A 13,798-nucleotide genomic window follows, 5' to 3' on the forward strand; every position below is an offset into this window, starting at 1 on the left:
TTTTTTATAGTATTAATGTTAAAATAATGATAAAACATGTGAAATCAGAGACACAGTTAATGATAATCTAATTAAATGTACTCCATTAATGTTCAGAGTTTATTTTATTTATAAAAAAATATAATATCCTTTAACTAAATAAAAAAAAAAACTGAAATGCAGCACTTTTGTGATTATTCCTGTTAAAAACTGTCTTCATGATTTAGTAGAAACCATATTAACATGAAAAGCAAAAATGGTTCAATGGGACCTCTTAATTACTCATGCTGTATATATATATATATATATATATATATATATATATATATATATATATATATATATATATATACATATATATATATATATATATATATACCTCTGGTGTAAATTGTGGGATCCATAGCCTCGGAGAAGTGGATAAAAAGGCTTCAAGGATGAATATTTGGATTTCTTCCTGAAGCCGTTTGAATATTCCACTTCCCCTACCACCACATCTTTTCATATTTTTTTTTTACCAATAGGAATATTTTATTACATAATATGTTACAAAAGATTTAAGAGATACATTGTTGATATAAAGGTGGCATATACGGTACATGTTGTTACGTGTGTATCACCGATTATAAGGCGAAAATCTCATCCAGCTCCTCAGAGCTGGGGCGTGTGCCCAAAATACAACAGGCATTATCCCTTTGAACAGCCGGACTGAGCCGCTGGAACAGAAAGCTAGCTGCCCTGGGATCCCTAGTTACCCTGATGAGTCTTTTTCCCAGCTCCTTAAGGAATTTAGATGCATTCTTTCCCCATGAGCCAAGGGTCTCTGAGCCTATGGGAACAAACATAATGATGGGCAAGTTCTCCATATTTTCTACACTTTTGGGACTCCCTGAACCTGGCAGCTGCCCCTTCTTCCTCCCTGGTGTATTGGAGATAGGTATCAGCCAAGGTAGATGCACATGTATAGTCCCACACCACCTGCTTCCCATCTGTCCAGGCTTGAAGGGTGATACCATCTGGACGCTTCTGGCTGCCATCAGATCTGCATAGCTGAGGTGGCTCCCTTACTGCTGGGCATCCGGCTGATGTGAGGCTCCTCTTGATAATGTTATTAACCTCCTCATGTCTTGCACTCTTTCCCTCGGATTTACGGCACACAAGACCGTGGTACACGAATCGGTCTGCTGCTTCACTGCCACAAATACACCTGTGTTCGGCGAGGATAGGGGCGTCAAGTCGAAGAGCAACACCGATGCGGATGGTCTGTGGGTCGAGGCGTGTGCCAAGGCTGGAGTTGGGAACAGCCAGCAGAAAATCCCCTGCATGAGGGGCTCTCACTGCCAGGAGGCGGGCTCTATCCTTCCCTGACACACTCTGAAGCATTGTTGAGGCTATATTTTCCACTATTGGACTATCCCAGTGCGATTGTTTGTAGTTGTTGGGGGGAGCAGGAATGGTTTCAGAGCCCGCTAGATTATCCCAGATCATGGCTCCGTCAATGAACTTTTGGTCCTAGACTCCAATCTTGTCCCTAAGATGTTCAGGGAGAAGCACTGCTGCAAGCCCTCTGGATGCAGTACATGAGGATAGAAAAGCAGGTAGCGCAATCTGTGATGACTTGCGGACACCAATGCCTCCTAGTCTGACTGGAAGTGTAGCTTGTTTCCATTGCCTGTCTTCTAGAGTAAGGTTAAGTACTTTCGTTAAAATCTGCCTCAGGATACTGTCATATTCGTGCAGTATAGGGTTATCATATGAAGGTGCACATCTTAGGAAATATATATATATATATATATATATATATATATATATATATATATATATATATATATATACATACATATATATATATATATATATATATATATATATATATATATATATATATATATATATATATATATATATATAAATATATATATATATAATATATATATATATATATATATATATATATATATATATATATATATATATATATATATATATATATATATATATATATATATATATATATATATATATATATATGCAATAAGATCACAGTAAACAGGTGATTTCAGAATATGCAAAACAACCACTCTGAAAGAATAGAGAAATTCCAAGCGCTTTCGACAATAATATGAATATTTCCTTTGGTTTATATAAATTAGATCCATTTATAATTAATAGAATTTGGGAAGAATTTAATAATACACTGGACAAATAATAATTTTTAAATTTTCTTGGGTAGAATAGTTTGTTGGTGAGTTGTGCAAAGGACCTGTCCAGTTGGGCCGGCGCGCATCAGGTGTTTAACTGTTGTGGGATCTGATAGTGAGGTGTTGGCCAGACCCCTTATATAGCTTTCTTGGATGCTTTACTTTCATAGTTCCTTGATAATGTGAGTAGTCACGAAAGCGCTTGGAATTTCTCTATTCTTTCAGAGTGGTTGTTTTGCATATATATATATATATATATATATATATATATATATATATATATATATATATATATATATATATATATATATATATATGTATATATATATATATATATATATATATATATATATAATATATATATATGATATATATATATATATATAAAATTGTAACCATGGTATTGACCAATATATTATATATATATATATATATATATATATATATATATATATATATATATATATATATATATATATATATATATATATATATATATATATATATATATATATATATATATATATATATATATAATTGTAACCATGGTATTGACCAATAAACAAACACTGCAACTAGCAGAGTATTCGAACCCATTTTCTTTTGGCCCACCTCATGGTAAGCGGAAACCACATGATGCTCTAACCTACAGGACTACCAAATCCTACAAGAAACAAGCACCCAACAGAGCTAGGTGTGTTACCTTGATCTGAGGACATATATATACCACAAACGAGTGATATTAATTAAAAATGATACTGTGACTAGCCATGGATTCAAACCCATGTTGTTTTGGCCCGTCTCAAGGTGAGGACTCACTCCACCGCATGTCCTTGGATCACATTAAAACACCTACCTCTGCTGGGTGTTTTGTTCTTGTAGGATTTGGTGGTCCTGTGGGTTAGAGTGTCACGTGGTTTCAGCTCACCATAGGGTGGGCCAAAACAACATGGGTTCGAATCCTTGGCTAGTTGGACTGTTATTGATCAATACCACTTATTTGTGGTTATAATAATATAAAATATTGCTCGTTGAGGCTAGTACACCAAACGGGGAGTAGAATTAAATTGTCTCAGAGGCACCCACACTACAGTATGACTTCGGATCAAGGTAACACACCTAGCTCTGCTGGGTGCTTGGTTCTTGTAGGATTTGATGGTCCTGTGGGTTAGAGCATCATGTGGTTTTCGCTCACCATGGGGCGGGCGAAAACAACATGGGTTCGAAACCTTGGCTAGTCACAGTGTTGGTATATATATATATATATATATATATATATATATATATATATATATATATATATATATATATATATATATATATATATATATATATATATATATATATATATATATATATGTCGTGCCGAATATGTAAAACTGGTCAATTAGCAAGAATTCATTTAAAATTAAGGCCTTTCTGAAATTTTCCCTTATACTTTTAAAAATACATTTTTTTCATTAATGTTGATGTAAAAAATTATAATTTTGCACCAAAAGAATCTTAGAAAACTTACCTAACCTTATTATAACAAGAGCAATTTATTTTAGCCTAACCCAACTAAATATATTTTAGATTTGTTTACAATAATTTAACACTAAACAAACACAGTGAAATATATTTTTTTCGTTAGGTTCAGAATTATTTCAGCAAAATTATTGCATACACAAATTTTCGCTTGTCCTATATGGCAAGATGAGCGTTGCTATTTAAGCAAAGATCGCAAGTTCTGCCTATTCGGCACGACACACACACACACACACACACAGAGTAGAGACACCGAGCGCGTGAGTCACGCCTTCCGTGCTCCGCGAATATAAGTGTTTTTGAGGGCTACCCAAGTGTTCTGCAAGGGTTGCAAAGTGTGTTGGGGTAGTGAACAATCCTGGAAGCGATTTACAATCTGCCTGAGCCACATAAGTGTGGGGAGAGCCACAATTTTGTAAGTGATCTAGAAAGTAAAACGTGGTGGCGCAGTCAGAGCAGGCAGGCTAGTGTGGGTGGTAAGGCGACGTTGTCACGTGTCACCCAAGAAAGATAATAAAGTGAAACAATCGTGTGACCAGAGAGAGAAATACAGTGAATAGGGTACATTATTAACGAGAAGAAATTGAGGTGGATCTACGGCAGGACGTCACATCGAGCTGGACAATCTACAGGCTGCTACAGCTGCATTGCAAGTACTGTACTCACCTATGAGTGGTTGAGTGGGTGTGGGGTTCCAGGTTCCAATTAACCGCCAAGCTGATTGTGAATGGTCTCTCATAGCACGATAAAGAATAGGCATTCAAGTATTCAATAAAGAATAGCAATTGGTAATTCATTGAACAAGGCAAGTAACTTACTATAAGCTAGGTGGCAGGACAAGCATTTAAGGGCAAAATTGTAAGTAGGTGTGGGTCAAGTCCCAGGAGGGTGGGGGTCAGGTCACAAGAGGTTGTGGTCACAAGCGACCACTGAGACTCCACATTACACTCCAATGCACAAGCACCTACTTTTCAGACACATAATAAACCCACACATAATTCCACACATAATTACACACACACACACACACACACACACACACACACACACACACACACACACACACACACACATATATATCCAGATTCACACATACACTCCCCCCTCCCCACCGACATCTCACTCCTTCCCCTGATCCCACCCCTCCCTCTTTCACCCTCCCCCTCCCCACCTCTCCCCTCCTTCCCCCTCTCCCTCTCCCACTCACCCACTTGCTTCTCCCTCCTTCCCACTCCCCATATTCCCCCCTAAATCCCCTTCCCCACTCCTCCCCAACATAGCCACAGTTCCTCCTCTACCTTCCTCCTCCCACACTCTGACATACACACTACTAACCTAGGTTAGTAGTGTGTATGTCACTCTGAGGCAATCAGGATAAAACAAAAATTTGTTGCCAGAGAGCAGGAAGAAAAACCAAGGGACAGGAGGAGGAAGCTGCAAAGAAAGATTGGACAGCAGAGCTCATAAAAAGGGAACATGAATGGGAAAAGAAACTAGAAGAACTTAGCATGAGAATGGAAGAGAGGATAGATATGGAAAGCAGGAAGTGGGAGGTGCAAGTCAAAGCAGCAAAGGCTAGGATACAGAGTTTAGAAGAGGAACTGAAAAATCTGAAACAGCTTAAAGAACGAAAGAACATTTTGGGATTGACATCAGAGACTGCTACCTCAGTCACAAATAAGGGGACGGCAGGGAAAAGAGCAAAACTGCATGTAGAAGCTCTATCAGAAAGACTATAGTAAATGAAAGAGCTAAGCTTTATGTGGAGGCCCTAGCAGACCAAAGCAGAGCCCAGGGAAAGCCGAGAAGGGAAAATGACAGGCCACTGAGCCCAAGTGCATTAGCTAGTGAAACTGAAGAAAGGAAAGCTGCAATGGAGGAAATCAAATTGAATGAGGGGATACACAAGGATATGCAGTGGGAGAATGAAAGGGTGAGGTCTGTCTTTCTGTATGGGCTTCAGGAAGTTGAAGGGGAAACATATAAAGCAAGAAAACAAGGGGAAAAAAAGCAATTGAAAGCATAAAAGCAATAGGAGAAGACGACATGACCCAGCTGGAAAATTTTCGGAGAATAGGAGGGTTTGTAAAAAAAAAGAACCTGGCCAGTGAAAGTGACCTTCAAGGCAGAATCGACTCGGAACAGGATCTTGCAGGAGAAAGCACGGTTAAGGGACATGCTGGAATACTGGAAGGTGTATCTCGACCGCAACAGAACACAAGAAGAAAGGCAGAAACTGAGTGAGATGGTGTAAAGGCGAAAGGAGGAAGGAGAGGGGATTGAGAAGACAGACAGGAGATCCCAGACTCAGGAAGAAGATTAAATACAGCCTCCCTCACAACTTCCTATAGAAGCCTCCCAACCAGGTCAACCCCAGTGCAACCAAACACACTAAACCAAAACACCCATGCCACATCCAATGCCCCCACCCACTGCATTACAAACTCCACCCCCACAGCAACCACTCATAGTTCCTTATCAGGTCTCCCACTTCCCCAACCCAAATATACCTCCCAGACCACAGTCTCAGAAAAGAAGTTGAAGATGTGGTATACAAATGCAGATGGAATAACAAATAAGTATGAGGAGTGGCATGAAAGAATCAAGGAGACATCCCCAGACATAATAGCACTCACAGAAACAAAACTCACCAGAATAATAACAGATTCAATCTTTCCACCCGGATATCAAATCCTCAGGAAAGACAGAGGGAGGAGAGGGGGAGGAGGAGTTGCACTGCTCATTAAAAACCAGTGGGGGGTTGAGAAAATGGAAGGAATGGATGGCACGGGCGAAAGGGACAACTTAGTAGGAACAATCCAGTCTGTGGGACATAAGGTGATAATTGCAGTAATGTACAACCCACCACAGAACTGCAGGAGGCCAAGAGAAGAATACGATGAGAGCAACAGAGCAATGGTCGACACACTAGCCGAGGTAGCCAGGAGAGCACACATGGGAGGAGCAAAGTTACTAGTTATTGCTGATTTCAACCACAACGAGATTGACTGGGAAAACCTGGAGCCCCATGGGGGTCCCGAAACATGGAGAGCCAAGATGATGGATGTGGTACCAGAGAGAGAGGAGAGGATGAACCAGCAAGACTGGACCTTGTATTCACCTTGAGTAGTTCGGACATCGAAGATATCATGTATGAAAGGCCCCTGGGAGCTAGTGATCATGTGGTTCTGTGCTTCGGCTACATAGTTGAGCTCCAATTGGAGAGAGTAGCAGGAATAGGTTGGGAAAACAAAACTACAAAAGGGGGAACTACTCAGGCATGAGGAACTTCCTTCAAAACATTCAGTGGCCGAGGGAACTGACGGGAAAACCAGTATAAGAAATGATGGACTCTGTGGCAACAAAATGCAAGGAGGCAGAGGAGAGGTTTGTTCCCAAGGGAAACAGAAATAATGATGAGAACAAAACGAGTCCTTGGTTCACCCAAAGGTGTAGGGAGACAAAAACTAGGTGTACTAGAGAATGGAAAAGGTACAGAAGACAGAGAACTCAGGAAAATAAAGAGATTAGCCAAAGAGCCAGAAACGAGTATGCACAGATAAGAAGGGAGGCTCAGCGACAATATGAAAATGACATAGCATCGAAAGTCAAGACTGACCCGAAGCTGTTGTACAGCCACATCAGGAGGGAAACAACAGTCAAGGACCAGGTAATCAGACTGAGGAAGGGTGATGGGGAGTTCACAAAAAAACAACCGAGAGGTATGTCAGGAGCTCAACACGAGATTTAAAGAAGTATTTACAGTGGAAACCAGTAGGACTCCAGGTAATCAGAACAGGGGGGTACACCAGCAAGTGCTGGATGGGGTACATATAACCAAGGAGGAGGTGAAGAAGCTGCTATGCGAACTTGACACCTCTAAGGCAGTGGGACCAGACATCTCTCCGTGGGTCCTTAAAGAGGGAGCAGAGATACTGTGTGTGCCATTAACAAAGATCTTCAATACATCATTTGAGACTAGGCAACTCCCATAGGTATGGAAGATGGCAAATGTAGTCCCAATTTTTAAAAAGGGAGACAGACATGAGGCACTAAACTACAGACCTATATCACTAACGTGTATAGTATGCAAGGTCATGGAGAAGATCATCAGGAGGAGAGTGGTGGAGCACCTGGAAAGAAACAAGTGTATAATTGACAACCAGCACGGTTTCAGGGAAGGAAAATCCGGTGTCACAAACCTACTAGAGTTTTATGACATAGTGACAGAAGTAAGACAAGAGAGAGAGGGGTGGATCGACTGCATTTTTTTGGGCTGCAAGAAGGCCTTCGACACAGTTCCTCACAAGAGGTTACTGTAAAAGCTAGAGGATCAGGCACACATAACAGGAAAGGCACTGCAATGGATCAGAGCATACTGACAGGGAGGCAACAACGAGTCATGGTACGTGACGAGGTGTCAGAGTGGGCGCCTGTGACAAGCGGGGTTCCACAGGGGTCAGTCCTAGGAACTGTGCTGTTCTTGGTATATGTGAACGACATAACGGAAGGGATAGACTCAGAAGTGTCCTTGTTTGCAGATGATGTGAAGTTAATGAGAAGAATCAAATCGGATGAGGATCAGGCAGGACTACAAAGAGACCTGGACAGGCTACAAGCCTGGTCCAGCAACTGGCTCCTTGAGTTTAACCCTGCCAAATGCAAAGTCATGAAGATTGGGGAAGGGCAAAGAAGACCGCAGACACAATATAGTTTAGGTGGCCAAAGACTGCAAACCTCACTCAAGGAAAAAGATCTGGGGGTGAGTATAACACCGAGCATATCTCCCGAGGCGCACATCAATCAGATAACTGCTGCAGCATACGGGCGCCTGGCAAACCTACGGATAGCGTTCCGATACTTCTGTAAGGATTCATTCAAGACTTTGTATACCATTTACGTCAGGCCCATATTGGAGTATGCAGCACCAGTTTGGAATCCACACCTAGTCAAGCACGTCAAGAAATTAGAGAAAGTGCAAAGGTTTGCAACAAGACTAGTCCCAGAGCTACGGGGATTGTCCTACGAAGAAAGGTTGAGGGAAATCGGCCTGACGACACTGGAGGACAGGAGGGTCAGGGGAGACATGATAACGACATAAAATACTGCGCGGAGTAGACAAGGTGGACAAAGACGGGATGTTCCAGAGAAGGGACACACATACAAGGGGTCACAATTGGAAGTTGAAGACTCAGAAGAATCAAAGGGATTTTAGGAACTATTTCTTCAGCCATAGAGTTGTCAGGTCGTGGAATAGCCTAGAAAGTGACGTAATGGAGGAGGGAACCATAAATAGTTTTAAGGCGAGGTATGATAAAGCTCATGGGGCAGGGAGAGAGAGGACCTAGTAGCAATCAGCGAAGAGGCGGGGCCAGGAGCTATGACTCGACCCCTGCAACCACAAATAGGTGAGTACACACACACACACATTATATATATATTATATATATATATATATATATATATATATATATATATATATATATATATATATATATATATATATATATATATATATATATGCAATTAGATCACAGTAAACATGTGATTTCAGAATATGCAAAACAACCACTGTGAAAGAATTGAGAAATTCCAAGTGCTTTCGTGAATACTAACATGATTTATTAAGTTTCTTATCTGAAGAACTCGTTAATTATGATTTACCATTGTCAGTTCCTACTATCATTAAGCTTATTAAACTTTGCATTGTTGATGCAAAATTTGTATTTAAAGATAACTTTTACACTCAGAAGTTTGGTATGGCAATGGGAAATCCTCTTTCACCTGTTCTTAGTAACCTATACATGGAATTTTTTGAAACAAGGTTACTTAACACAATCCTCCCTAATAGAGCTAAATGGTTCAGGTATGTTGATGATATTTTGTGTCTTATGCCCAAGAATGTAGATATACACCATTTCCTTGGTAAATTAAATAGCTTAGCCCATTTTATAAACTTTACTGTTGAGTTTGAAGAAAATAACTCCTTGCCTTTTCTAGGTGTTTTAATTATTAAGAGTAATAATGAATTCAAATTTAAAATTTACAGAAAACCTACAAATAACTGTTCCTATGTACACTATTATTCTTCACATCAAGATAGAGTTAAACTGTCTGTTTTCTCATCAGTGTTTTTGAGAGCTTTGCATATTTGTAGTCCAGAGTTCATAGATGAAGAAATATTCAAAATTTATGAAATAGCTAATGATCTGAAATACCCAAGAAACGTAAAATTGATAAATCTTTTAAAGTTGCTAGAAATACTTTTTACAATCCAAAAAGGGACAACCAACCTTATTCAGCTAAAAATATGTTGGTTCTCCCTAACCATGAAAACTTAGTTGATATTCCTTCTCTTCTTAAGACTTTTAATATCAAAGTTGTATTTAAAAATCCTGATACAGTAAAAAAAACTTTTGATAAAGAGTTCCCCCCAAAATGCTGATGGATGTGGCAATAAGATTTATTAAGGTCAAACTGATAAAAGTTTCGAACTAAGGTTAAAACATAAATATAGCATTAGAAATTTTAACAATCCAATTGATTTTCAAAAAGTTGAGAAAGTTGTATCAAGCAAGTCCATGGCCGACAGGAATATTGAGGAAATTTATTCGGTCCTAAAAGTTCCACAGGACAGATACGGCGTACAAAGATCCCAACATGGCCGTGTATGAAACGGCTGGATAGGGTGGCCCTTACACCCAACCAAAACACACACACACACACACACACCCGGGTTGGCGAAGGTGGTTGGAAGGTACTTCTTAATTGATAGATTTACCCTTCAGGGAAGAAGTAGGTAGTTTATACTGTTAGTACACTAATATTAGGATTATTGAAACAACTGTAGATAATAATAATATAGACCTTAACGTAGGGAGTAATAGGCCGATAATGTAGGCAAACACTAGGTTATGTTAACCAGAGAGAACTGGCAGCCCAAGTTTGAATACTGGGGCATGAGTCTGAGACCGCAATGCCCTTTCTTCTAAGACTAGACACCGTCGAAGCAGCAAGTGCCGTGATCAGCAGGTGGTGCCCCCACGTGTCTTCTCATACTAGACCTGGGGAAATCTGGTGGAGGCACCTCGACGTACCATAGATGTCCTCCATCAGGCCCATACAGTAAGACGAGACCTCCCTTTTCTCTACTCGATCCTGGCCAGTGTCTGTCAGTGGCCGTCAGAGCCTAGAGAAGCTCCGAATCGAAGTTATGAGTTTGACAAATAGTTTTAAAGATTTGCATGATTGGGGTAAGTCAGAATGGTTCATCAGTCAGGTGATTCAGAGGAAACTGGCTGGCACTACAGTGCATGAGTTACACTTAAAATTTCGGGTGAACAGGTTCACGATACAACAAACTGTTGAGGGGTTGGGAGATCTCGTTTCTCATTTGAGTGTAGGTGTGAGAGAAGAGTCACCACCATCACCACATAAAAACACACACAGTCACTCAAAGATCTCGAGTGATCAGTCTAAAGCTCATACGACTAATGTTGGAGTGTACTATGGTAAAGAAGTGTCTAAGGTAAGAACCTCTAAGCAGAACCTCAGAGGCACTCATGCCAGAATATGTGTTCTGCGAAGGCGAACACGCTAGCACGAGTTACTCGGAGTATACAACACTGAGCAGTAGGCAACAGAGACTAAAGGAGTTGAGATTCTCCTTCAAATGTTGTGGGGAACACTTTGCTAGAAACGGTGACACCCAGCTCAGTGAGTGTCGAGTCTGTTGCAAAGGTAAGCACCATACTGCACTATGTCCCAATAATTTAAGGGAACCCCAGGCTAGTAGGGATATATCTCAGGTAGAGATAGGAAGTGAGTCTGAGCTTGAAATGGTAGCCAGCGTGATTAGTGGGAGTGAAGTCACTAATCCGAGTGAGAATCACGGAGGTACTTCCCTACCTACAGTCATGGCAAAGGTTGTGAATGGGCACAGGTCCGAAACAACCCGATTATTCTTTGACTCAGGAGCACAAGTATCCGTGATAACAAAGAAGTTGGTGGCTAAATTAAAGTTGAAGGCCACCAGGAAAGTTAGTATGATGTTGGGAGGGGCTATAAGTCAGGCCCCACCCAAATCTTATGACGTGGTGGATGTCACAGTCAAATTAGGTGGACATCGCAGAGACATTACAGCCTTGGTGGTAGAGACGTTACCCACGGCAATTACAGTGAGAGGTCTTGCTGTAGCAGCAAAGCGATTGAAAGACCTTGGCGTGAAGCTGGCAGGCCAGGGAATTACCACTGACACAGTTAGAAATGTAGGTATCCTGGTGGGAGCCAGCCAGATAGATGACTTCCTGTCTACACGACGGACGTTTAAGGAAGGAATTGGTTTATACAGATCCCCAGTAGGATACATTATAGGTGGCAGGATTCCACCTGAATTCCATGCCACACTAGAGAGAGAAAAAGGAGTCCCCATGATAGCTGGGGGAGTAGTGATAATGAGTACCAGTATACACGATGAACCGCCAGGGAAGCTGAACCAGGTAGGGAGTGACGAACACTCGGCCACCTTGGAAAGACACTTTTACGGGGCACATAAACAGGGAGATAGATTGCCATTAAATCCAGGGAACTTCGTAGCAGTGGGAGGAAAGGCTACCAGAGCATGTGGGCCACTGGGTGGGAAAGTATGGAGCCACTCAGTCAAGGCTAGACATACGAAAGATGTTAAAGTTAAAAGAAAGGGTGCTAAGACCACCGGAACCAACGAGTTTACACCCCCAGAGATCCATGCGGGGAAAACTGGACAGTTGAAGTTAGACTGGATTCTGCTCGACGAGAGTGACCTGACGGCACTCGTGTCCAGGGTCCGCTGTGGGGGCTCACAGAAGGGGAACTTGATGTAGACTTAGCGCCTACCTTCGCCGGTGGGAGGATGTGGAAATTTATTCGGTCCTAAAAGTTCCACAGGACAGATACAGTGTACAAAGAACCCAACATGGCCATGTATAGAAGGGCTGGATAGGGTGGCCCTTACACCCAACCAAAACAAACACACACACCCGGGTTGGCGAAGGTGGTTGGAAAGTACTTCTTAATTGATAGATTTACCCTTCAGGGAAGAAGTAGGTAGTTTATACTGTTAGTACACTAATATTAGGATTATTGAGGCAATTGTAGATAATAATAATGTAGACGTAAGCCCTTAACGTAGGTAGTAATAGGCCGATAATATAGGCAAACACTAGGTTATGTTAACCAGGGAGAACTGGCAGCCCAAGTTTGAATACTGGGGCATGAGTCTGAGGCCGCTGTGCCCTTTCTTCTAAGACTAGACACCGTCGAAGCAGCAAGTGCCATGATCAGCAGGCGGTGCCCCCATGTGTCTTCACATACTAGACCTGGGGAAATCTGGTGGAGTCACCTCGGCGTACTGTTGATGTCCTCCTCCGTCAGGCCCATACAGTAAGACGAGACCTCCCTTTTTTCTACTCGATCCTGGCCAGTGTCTGGGGAAAATTGTGAGTGAACCGTGCTGTGGCATTTGTGCAACTGACAGTTCATGACCAGTACGTACCGGCGTCTCTTGTCTGTCTACAAGCTAGTGTCACTCTCTGCATAGTTAGACTAGGGGATACACCCCCCCCCCCTTGGAAACAGGAATTTATGAGGTGCAGGCAGGTCACTAATATCGATCGAATATTGCAGGAATTAAGGCTCCCGGTTGCACGTGGTTCTGAGAGGAAGTCCAGAGGGCTAAGCTTAGGGAGGTTGAAGACCAGAATAGATTCTCCAACACAAGTAAGTTAGTCCTTCATACGTGCATGCAGGCGAGATTTCTTGCAACATCAGTCATTTATGAAAATCTGTCCTATAAGTCACGAGTGAGGCTGAAGTACCAACCTCAGGGCTCGGTGTCAACAGAGCTTACCAGGGTAGACAACTCACATAGAGGCAGTCCAGACAAATTTTCACAAGTGGTCCTTTGAATCGTGATGTGGAATAGCTAGGTTAAAATTAACATAGCTAGGCCACAGTTAGGAACCAGTTTAACAGAGTTAGGTTAAGTTAGCACCCAGGCCCAGAGTAACACACAGGCTAGGCCAAGCTGACTATGCACAGAAGTTGTTATTTGC

General features: G+C 41.5%; 1 protein-coding gene across 4 annotated transcripts in view; it reads right to left on the minus strand.

The window, feature by feature from the left end:
• LOC128686543 (phosphatidylinositol phosphatase PTPRQ) overlaps positions 1-13,798 on the minus strand; it is a 205,554-nt gene that overhangs the window by 118,709 nt on the left and 73,047 nt on the right. The gene's annotated exons all lie outside the window — the stretch shown is intronic.

This window comes from Cherax quadricarinatus, chromosome 12, assembly GCF_038502225.1.
Source record: "Cherax quadricarinatus isolate ZL_2023a chromosome 12, ASM3850222v1, whole genome shotgun sequence".
Taxonomy (NCBI): domain Eukaryota; kingdom Metazoa; phylum Arthropoda; class Malacostraca; order Decapoda; family Parastacidae; genus Cherax; species Cherax quadricarinatus.